Source organism: Oratosquilla oratoria, chromosome 38 (assembly GCF_046742065.1).
Source record: "Oratosquilla oratoria isolate Oo_2021 chromosome 38, ASM4674206v1, whole genome shotgun sequence".
Taxonomy (NCBI): Eukaryota; Metazoa; Arthropoda; class Malacostraca; order Stomatopoda; family Squillidae; genus Oratosquilla; species Oratosquilla oratoria.
This window is the reverse complement of record NC_134814.1, coordinates 25,832,538-25,842,537: the sequence shown is the minus strand read 5'-3', so window position 1 is coordinate 25,842,537 and position 10,000 is coordinate 25,832,538. Positions and strand designations below refer to the sequence as shown.

The 10,000-nt window shown below is 45.2% G+C and overlaps 1 protein-coding gene across 8 annotated transcripts in view; it reads left to right on the top strand.

Annotated features, from left to right (window-relative positions):
- LOC143020023 (uncharacterized) overlaps positions 1-10,000 on the top strand; it is a 432,500-nt gene that overhangs the window by 146,913 nt on the left and 275,587 nt on the right. The window lies entirely within an intron of this gene.

Below are 10,000 nucleotides of genomic sequence, written 5' to 3'. Positions count from 1 at the left end.
AACTGTTGACCGCGTGTGTGTGTGTGTGTGTGTGTGTGTGTGTGTGTGTGTGTGTGTGTGTACGTATCCAAGTCCTTATCTGTCCCATCGTGACTTTATCAGGTGAAGAAGGTAAGGTCAGGCCCAAGATAAGGTCATGACTAAGTGAGGTCACTGAAGAAGGGGTCAGGGGTGCCACGGAGAGGAATAAAATCACCTGACGACAGCCAGAATGAAGTACAAAGGACCACCTGGTACAGAAGGGTGCTAAGTAGATAGTATTACTCCTATTATTCTTCTTCTTCGTCTTCTAATTCTTCTTTCTTCTCCTCTTCTTCTTCTTCTTCTTCCTTCTCCTCTTATTCTTCTTCTTCTTCTTCTTCCTTCTCCTCTTCTTCTTCTTCTTTTTCTTCTTCTTCCTCCTCCTCTTCTTCTTCTTCTTCTTCTTCTTCTTCTTCTTCTTCTTCATCTTCTTTTTCTTCTGCTGCTGCTGCTCATCCTCCTTTTAAACCTTCTTCTTCTTTCTTCTTCTTCCTTTCTTCTTCTTTTCTTTTCTTTTCCTTCTTCTTCTTCTTCTTCTTCTTCTTTTCTTCTTCTTCTTCTTCTTCTTCTTCTTCTTCTTCTTCTTCTTCTTCTTCTTCTTCTTCTTCTTCTTCTTCTTCTTCTTCTTCTTCTTCTTCTTCTTCTTCTTCTTCTTCTTCTTCTTCTTCTTCTAATTCTTCTTCCTTCTTCTTCTATATCTCACCCTCCTCTTCTTCTTCGTCTCCTCCTTATCCTTAGGGGGGGGGGGTCGACCTCCCTTTTGTGCTGCTCCTGTGAAGCACCCAGTGTTTACCCTGCTGGGTTTAATGTCGTGTTTGCCGATGCTAACGAGGCCCCCAGGAGCAGTTGGACTTGTATTTGCTTAATGTTGAGGTTACCAGCTTTGTGTTTGAGTGTGTTTACCTTTTGTTTGTATCTGTGTGTTTTTCGTATGTACTACCCTTCTGTCTAGTCGTATGTTTGTGTGTGTTTATCCATGTGTTTAACCGTGTGTTTGTATGTATGTGTTTTTCGTATGTACTTATATACCCTTGTGTCTAGCCGTGAGTTTGTGTATGTTTGTGTATGTGTTTATCCATGTGTTTAACCGTGTGTTTGTATATGTGTGTGTGTGTGTTTGTGCATTCGTGTGTTTAGCCTTGGGTGTGTGAGTTTATATTTGTGTTTTTGTGTATGTGTATATGTTTATACATGTGTTTATGTGTTTGTCTATCTGTGTGTTTGTGTATTCGTGTGTTTAACCTTTGGTATGTGTGTTTGTATGTTTGTGTATGTGTATATTTATATATCTAGACAGTATATGCTTGTTTTTCCGTGTATTTAACCGTGTGTTTGTTTTTGTGTCTGTATGTGTTTTCAGCCGTGTTTATGTGTGAGACTTAAACCGTGAGTTTATGTATTGGGTGTTTTTATGTGTTTTTTCAGCTACGAATGAGAGATCAGTTTGTGTTTTTTGTGTGTGTTTTTTCCTTGTATGTTGTTCGTCTGTGTACATTACTCTCGGCCATAGATCACGTGCTGGATTCGTGATCGGCAGGTGTTAAGCTATTGGATGAGAGCTCGTTTTGTTTGCTCAAGGGGGATAGTGACGGTATGATATCAGGCCTCTTGCGTTTGTGTTTATCTGTATAGGTATGTCTGTGTATTTGTGTGCATATATTATGTGTGTGTGTGTGGACGTTTGCATATTGAGGTTTTGATTATGTATATACCTACTCATATATGTTTGAGTGTACTTTGAGATATGTGTTTGAACACAATTATATTTTCTTTTTGTTCAGATGCAGATGTGTGTGTTCTTATGCATGTGCTTGCCATGTCTTGTAGCTTTTATGTATTTATTTATTCATTTATTTATTTTGATTATACAGATGGAAGAGAAGAAAAAGTAAGAGAATGAAAGGGAACCAGAAGAGTGCAATAAAGAGAGAAAGTGGGGAGGGAGAGAGAGCGGGGAGAGGGGGAGAAGGGAGAGAGATAAAGATGGGAGAGAAAGAGAGCGGGGAGGGGGGGAGTAAGGAGAGAGAGAGAAATGGGGAGAGAGAGGGAAGGGAGAGAGGTAGAGAGAGGGGGGAAAAGAGAAAGAAAGAGGGGAGGGAGAGAGAGGGGGGAAAGGAAAGAGATAGAGAGAGAGAAGGTGGGGAGGGAGAGAGAGCGGGGAGAGGGGGAGAAGGGAGAGAGAGATAGAGATGAGGATAGAAATAGAGAGAGCTTGGAGAGGGGCGAAGGGAGAGAGGTAGAGAGAGGGGGAAGAAAGAGAGAAGGAGAGGGGAGGAAAGGAAAGAGATAGAGAGGGGGGAGAGAGAGAAAGAAAGCGGGGAGAGGGGGAAAGGGAGAAAGATATAAAGGGAGGGAAAGAGAGAGATGAGGAGAGGGAGAGAGAACGGGGAGAGGGGGAAGGGGGAGAGAGAGGGGGGAAAGGGAGAAAGATAGAGAGAGAGAGAGAAAGAGATGAAGTGAGTTACATCATGTTCCCTGGTGTACACGCGCGCCCGCCCGCCCGCACGCCCGCTGGCCTACTTTCGGCTCCCGGCGGCGGCGGCGGCGGCGTCGCGGCGTCGTCCCCAGCGAAGTACGGATGAGGAGAGGAATACAAGACGGCAAGACTTTTCAAGCCTCGGGTCTTCGGGGAGAGAGAGAGAGAGAGAGAGAGAGAGAGAGAGAGAGAGAGAGAGAGAGAGAGAGAGAGAGAGAGATAGAGAGAGAGGTCTTCCTACTGTTTCAGGAGGAAGAAGAGGAGTAGGAGGAGGAGGGGAATGGGGTCTAGGGGAAAGAGGAGGAAGAGGTGGAAGAAGAGAAGGAGGAGGACGAGGAGGCTGATGGCGTCTATGCGCAAGAGGAAAAGGACGAAGAACGGTGTGGAGACTATGAGAAGGAGGAGGAAGAAAAGGAGGAAGAGGAGAAGAAGAGGTGGGGTCAACATCAGGAGGAGAAGAAGGTGGATGGCTACAACGGCAAGAGGAGGAGGAAGAGAAGGATGATGATGATGAGGAGGAGGAGGATGGAGGATGGCACGGAGGCTTTAAGGTGGAGGGTAGCAAAGGAAGAGGAGGAGGAAGAAGGAGAGGAAGAAAGAAAAAAAAAAGGAAAAAAGTGTTTGAGTTGGAAGCTGCATTTGATGAAGATCACCCGGAGAGAGTCACAGGAAGCGGAAACGTCTCTCTCTCTCTCTCTCTCTCTCTCTCTCTCTCTCTCTCTCTCTCTCTTTCTCTCTCTCTCTCTCCTCTCTCATTCTTTCTCTGCCTCTCTTTCTCGGCCTTCTTCTCTCTGCCTTTCTCTCTTTCTTTCTCTGCTTTTCTCTCTTTCTCTGCCTTCCTCTCTTTCTCTGCCTTTCTCTCTCTCCTCTCTCTCTCTCTCTCTCTCTCTCTCTCTCTCTCTCTCTCTCTCTCTCTCTCTCTCTCTCTCTCTCTCTCTCTCTCTCTCTCTCTCTCTCTCTCTTTCTCTCTCTCTCCTTTCTCTCCTCTCTCTCGCGCTCTCTAACACACACACACAGCCAACACTCCATCACTGGTAGACAAGGAATTGTGTGTGTAAGGTCCCAGCTTTGCCCATAGATCGGGCCATATGTGAGTTCTTAGCCTTCATCCAGGAGGGTAATAACTAACAATCACGGGTCCAGCACGGGATCCAAGACAGTGTTGAATCTCCCCCCCCTCTCTCTCTCTCTCTCTCTCTCTCTCTCTCTCTCTCTCTCTCTCTCTCTCTCTCTCTCTCTCTCTCTCTCTCTCTCTCTCTCTCTCTCTCTCTCTCTCTCTCACACACACACACACACACACACACACACAGTTCATTTCCCTGAAGCCTTCGTTTCGAATCCTTTGTAATGGACTTCAGTGTCCTGAAATTGTCCTTAGATTTTTGTTTGAAATAATTTTCCTTGTTTACCGAAGGTATAGGCAAAGACCTACAAAAGTAGGTAAATAAATACACGATCGGCGTGGTACAACGGTAGCCCCATTGCCTTGTGGTAAGCAGTCTAGGGTTCGAGTCCCACTGGCAGAACTTATTAATCCAAACAAATAATTAAACGAATAAATAAATAAGTAAATAAATAGATAAAAGAATAATTAGGATGATATTCAGGTTTGGCTGACAGAGCTCAGGTCGGTCGGTACTGCCTCTTGACCTCCCGGCAGGTCATCTCAGGTGACCAAGACTCGAAACAGGTCACCAGACAACCAGAGTTCACTGCTGAAGAAAGGCCTCTTCCAACCTCTTCCTCTTCCTCCTCCTCCTCTTCCTACTCTTCCTCCTCCTCCTCCACTTGGTGTTTTTCTTCCTCTATCGCTCTCCACAAGTCGGATTTGATTGACTGATTAGATCGAAGCGATTGTCAAGTGGGAATTCAACTAAACCTCGAAACTGAAGGACGACCTCAGAACTCGAGTCTTGTTCCTAATAGCAGTGTGGTGGTGATAGTTGTGGTGGTGGTAGTGGAGGTGCTAATAAGGGTAAGTCATGTTTCATTTGATCATACCGCCCCCACATTGGGATGGACCCGTGGCTAGGCTGGGGTTTTGTTTTCAGCTGCCCTAACGCGCGCGCACACGCACACACACACACACACACACACACACACACACACACACACACACACACACACACACACACACACACACACACACACACACACACACACACAAATGACCAAACTGCCAAGCTTCTCTCCTATCTTATGGGGAAGGGACAAAATCATCCCCAGCGTAGGCTGGGGTAGATGGGGTCAAAACCCAGCGTAGCATTTTTTCTTTCTTTCTTTTTTATGTAGAACCAGTAAATCTCTACAGAACTTTTTTAATTGCCCGTGACGTCACGCGGAGTGAGCATGACGCAATGCGCATTGAAGGACGCATTCATGGTGTTTCTTGCGCATGAGGATCCGGAAGCTTCTCTTAAACTGAATAAAATCACAAACCATCAACCATAAACCTATTCATATATTTAACCCAAAAAAACATTAACCGAGTTAGTTTAATGGATATTAAATATTAACTCCTTCCCGGATGGAGGTCCTTTGGAGACGAATAGAAGCGTCTGACGTCAGATAGAGCAAGAGGAAGAGGACTACTGGGTAGGTAAGGGTTTCCTAATTCTTTTCTAGTTCGGTGGACCAACTCGGTCTAGAAGGTCGGCCGCTCTATGAATTAGTTACTAGATTTGCTTTCCGACCTCCTCTTCCTCCTCCTTTTCCTCCTCCTCTGTGGAATTCGTTACCTTCCACTGTCGTTGAAAGTAACACAATAACAACATTTAAAAATCGCTTAGATAAAGATGTGGACTCTAATCCACAAATGAAATAATATCCTTTGCAATAAAAGATCTGACAGCCCGGCATTAAATTGTAATTGGATAGGATAGTGGTAGCAGTGGTATTAGTTCATCTTCTATCGCCTAGTTGCCCTGTTTTCTTAACTGTAGCTTAGTAAGCACAAACAGCCTCGTTAGGGCCAGTAGACCTGCTGTTGTTTGTTCTTCCTTTGTGTTCTTCCTCCTCTTTCTCCTCCTCCTCTTCGTCCTCCTGTTCTCTTCCTCCTCTTCCTCCTCCTCCTCCTCTCTCGTGTCCTCCTCTTCTCCCCTTCCTCTTTCTCTTCCTCCTCCTCCCCGTCCTTCTCTTCTCCTCTTCTTCCTTCTCTTTCTCCTCCTCTTCCTACTCCCCCTCCGCTTCTTTTTCTCCATCCTCCTCCTCTTCCTCCCTTCCGCCTTTTCTCCTCTTCTTCCTCTTCCCCCTTTTCCTTTTTCTCTCCCTCCTCCTCCTCTTTCTCCCTTCCTCTGTATCCTTCTCTTCTTCTCCTCTTCCTCCTCTTCTCCCTATTCCTCCTCCCCTTTTACTCTCTCCGCTTCTCCCTCTTCCTCCTCCTCCCTCCTCCACCTCCTCCCCTTCCACCGCCACCTCCTCCTCCCTCTCCACCTTTTTCTCATTCTCTTTCCCCACTTCTCCCACCTCTTCCCCCCTCTTACTCCTCTTCCTCCTCTTCCTCCTCTTCCTCCTCCAGTTAGCTTTACCGTTGTCGCGACTTGGGACCATATGATACTCGGGTCTTCAGCTCTGCAGCTCCTCGTCTTTCAAGACCCCGTGAGGTCTCTCACGGGGTGGACGTGAGTCGTGAAAGTCGTGAGATTTAGTCCTAAAACCTCGGGAGGGTCTTCCTAAGCTGATTAAAACCGCCTGACGTTGAACCAGAATGAAATAATTAAATTCACTCAAATCTTCTGCAGGGGAAGTATAGAGCCATCTTCGATACTGAAGGACTCGAATATTGATGAATAAAATCAAATGCCGGAAGGCAGGAAACGGGCCGTCAGGCATGGAAGGAGGGAAGGAGGAGTCGAGCGGGGGAGGAAGGTCTCCAAAGGTCTCGTGGAAGGGCAGAGAGACCTTTCTGGGCTGGTCTCTTGTGGTAGAAGGTCTCCCTGGAGCTACCATGCGGAACTCTCGTCTGACCTAAATGTCTTGTGATTTCGCGCTGTAAATACATACATACGTACACACACACACACACACACACACACACACACACACACACACACACACACACACACACACACACACACATATATATATATATATATATATATATATATCTATATATATATATATTAATGTGCTGTGGTAGTTCATTGGTAGAATAAAAATTGAAACTCACTATCGGAGGAAAATAAGATCAAACATACAGAGATCCGTATATTTCGGCCGCTATCTATGGCCCTCTTTAGTAGATTTCAGGTATAGTAGGTAGTGAACAAAAATATATATTTCTGGTCATACTTTTCTCCGAGATACATGTGTATTTATATATACATATATATATATATATATATATATATACATATTATATATATATATGTGTATATATATATATATATATATATATGTATATATATATAAATAATATATATATACACACACTCATAATTACTTCCCACAGATGAATGAATTCGTCTGGCGACAGCCAAACAAGTAATAATAAATCAATAGAATTAAAGATTTGGATGTGAGGGAGTTGCAGTCCTCTTAGTATGCTCATGCTCCCTAATCTGAATAAAATCAACTGGCGGCATGGAGGGGGACAGAAGGGGGGGTAGGGGGTGGAGTGGAGACTAAGATCCGGACTCGACGGTTCTGGCAGCCGGATATGGCCAGCCGTTTCCCCTCTTCTTCTTCCTCTTTCCTCTTTCCTCCTCTTCCTCCTCTTCCCCCATCCTATTCTTTCTTCCTTCTCCTCTTTCCTCCTTCCTTCTCCTCTTCCCTCCTTCCTCTTATTTTTTCTTCCACCTTCCTCCTCCTTTTCCTCCTCCCCTTCCTCCTCCCCTTTCTCCTCCCCTTTCTCCTCCTTTTCCTCGCCCTTCCTTCTCCTCTTCCTCCTTTTCTTCGCCCTTCCTCCTCCCCTTCCTCCACTCTTTCCTCGCCCTTCCTCCTCCTCATCGTCGCCCATCCTCTTCCTCCTCCTTCCTCCTCTTCCTCCCCTTCCCCCTCCTCCTCCCTTTCCTCGCCCTTCTTCCTCCCTTTCCTCGCCCTTCTTCCTCCTCTTCCTCACCCATCCTCTTGCTCCTCCTCCTCCTTCCTCCTCCCCCTCCTTCCTCTTCCTCCCCCTTCCTCTTCCTCCCCCTTCCTCTTCTTCTTCTTTCTCTTCCCCCTCGAGTTAATGGACCTCCATTGTCATGGCCTTGCTGATAAACAATTGAGGAGTTTTGGTCAGTGGGCTATCCCCAGGCTTGGCCATTTCTCTATTTTTCTAAATAATTTTTTTTATTCATTTATTAAATTTTATTCATTATTTATTTCGCATATCTTTTAATATATTTATCTGTATTTGGTCTTTCATTTTTTCATCTATATTTATTTACTTATTTTTTATTTAAATTTTAATTATTTATTTGCTCGTTTCTTTATTCATTCATTCATTCATTCATTTATTTATTCATTTGTTTATCTTTTTTCTATTTTTATTTGTTTATTTGAGGGTAGTGCTTTTCTTAGCACTGCAATTGTGGGAGGAGGAGGAGGAGTTAGAAGAGGAGGAAGAGGAGCAGGAGGAAGAGGAAGATAAGAAAGAGAAGAAGTAGGAAGAGGAAGATAAGAAAGAGAAGGAGAAGGAGGAAGAAGAAAATAAGAAAGAGAAGGAGGAGGAAGAAAAGGAGGATGAAAAGGAAGATAAGAAAGAGAAGGAAAAGGAAGAATAGAAGAAGGAAGAGGACGAGGAAGAAAGGGTGGAGGAGGAGGAAGATAAAAAGAAGGAAAAATAAAAATAGAAAGAAATCTACCAACGTGTGGAGGAGGAGGAGGAAGAGACGAAAGAAGACAAGGTTGAGGAAGAGGCGAAGAAGAAGAAATGATAAAAAAGAATCATAAAGTTTAAGAGGAATAGGAAATTGCGTTTTTTTTTTAAGAGAGAGAATGACGAATAAAAGGAAAAAAGTTGAAGAGGGAGAGAAATTGCTGATCAAATTGACTCAGTGGCCAGGGTGGGAGAGGGGTGAGGAGGGGGAAGGGGGGGGCTGTGCAGAGCGTCAGATTGGCCACTGGGTTCGAGGCAAGGGATGGGGGTGGGGAGCTGTCACAGTGCAATGACTAATCCCAACTCCCAACTCCCACCCTCCTCCTCCTCCTCCTCCTCCTCTTCCTTTTTCTCCACCTCCTTCTCCTCCTCCTCCTCCTCCTCTTCCTCTTCCTCTTCCTCCTCCTCTTCCTCCTCCTCTTCCTCCTCCTTTTTCCTTCTCTTCCTCCTCCTCCTTCTCCTTCTCTTCCTCCTCTTCCTTCTCCTCCTTTTCCTCTTCCTCCTCCTTCTCCTCCTTGCCTTCTTTCTCCTCCTTTTCATCCTCATCCTCTTTCTCCACCTCCTCTTCCTCTTCCTTTCCCTCTCCCTCTTCCTGTTCTCCTGCTCCTTCTGACCTTCCTTCTCCTTTTCCTTCTCTTCCTCTTGCTCTACCTCCTCCTCCTTCGTCTCCTTAACTTCCTTCTCCTCCTTTTCCTCCTCATCCTCTTTCTCCACCTCCTCCTACTCCTTCTCCTCCTTCTCTTCCTCATCCTTACCTTCCTTCTCCTCCTTTTCCTCTTTACCTTCCTTCTACTCTTTTTCCTCCTCCTCTTCCTCCTCCTCCTCCTCCTCCACCTTACCTTCCGTCTCCTTTTCCTCCTTACTTTCCTCCTTCGTCTCCTTAACTTCCTTCTCCTCCTTTTCCTCCTCATCCTCTTTCTCCACCTCCTCCTCCTCCTTCTCCTCCTTCTCTTCCTCCTCTTTACCTTCCTTCTCCTCCTTTTCCTCCTTACCTTCCTTCTACTCTTTTTCCTCCTCCTCTTCCTCCTCCTCCTCCTCCTCCACCTTACCTTACTTCTCCTTTTCCTCCTTACTTTCCTTCTCCTTTTCCTCCTTCCTAATCCTCCTCCTCCTCCTCCCTCCGAGCCTCTTCGAGTCGACAAGTAACTTGGGTAATTGTGTCAAAGTAACAAGTTTACAGGACTGAAGCCAAAGTGACACCCCCTCCCCCTCCCTTTCCTCTCTGAAGGTAAGAGAGAGAGAGTAGAGGGTGAGGGCGATGAAAGAAGACTAAAGTCAGAATTGGCTTGAGTAGATCAAGGCTATGTTGAACGCAGAAACTGTCTTTCTCTCTCTCTCTCTCTCTCTCTCTCTCTCTCTCTCTCTCTCTCTCTCTCTCTCTCTCTCTCTCTCTCTCTAGCTCTCTAGCTCTATCTCGCTCTCTCTATACAGTGCTCGACTAGGATGTACGAACGGTTAGCGAGAATGAGTGATGAGGAGTGTTGAGGACTGTTTTTGCTGAAATGCACAATTTTGTATAAACAATTAGCATATGGTTGCATTATTTGACCTATTTTCTTTAAAATGTGTGATTTCCATGTAATTTGATCAAAGAGAAGTTACGTTTTTATCCTCTACAAAATTACCAACCATATACCATCCGACTCGCTAATTGCCGACCTCAACCAAACAATGACGGTTTTTGCTCAATTGCACAATTTTAT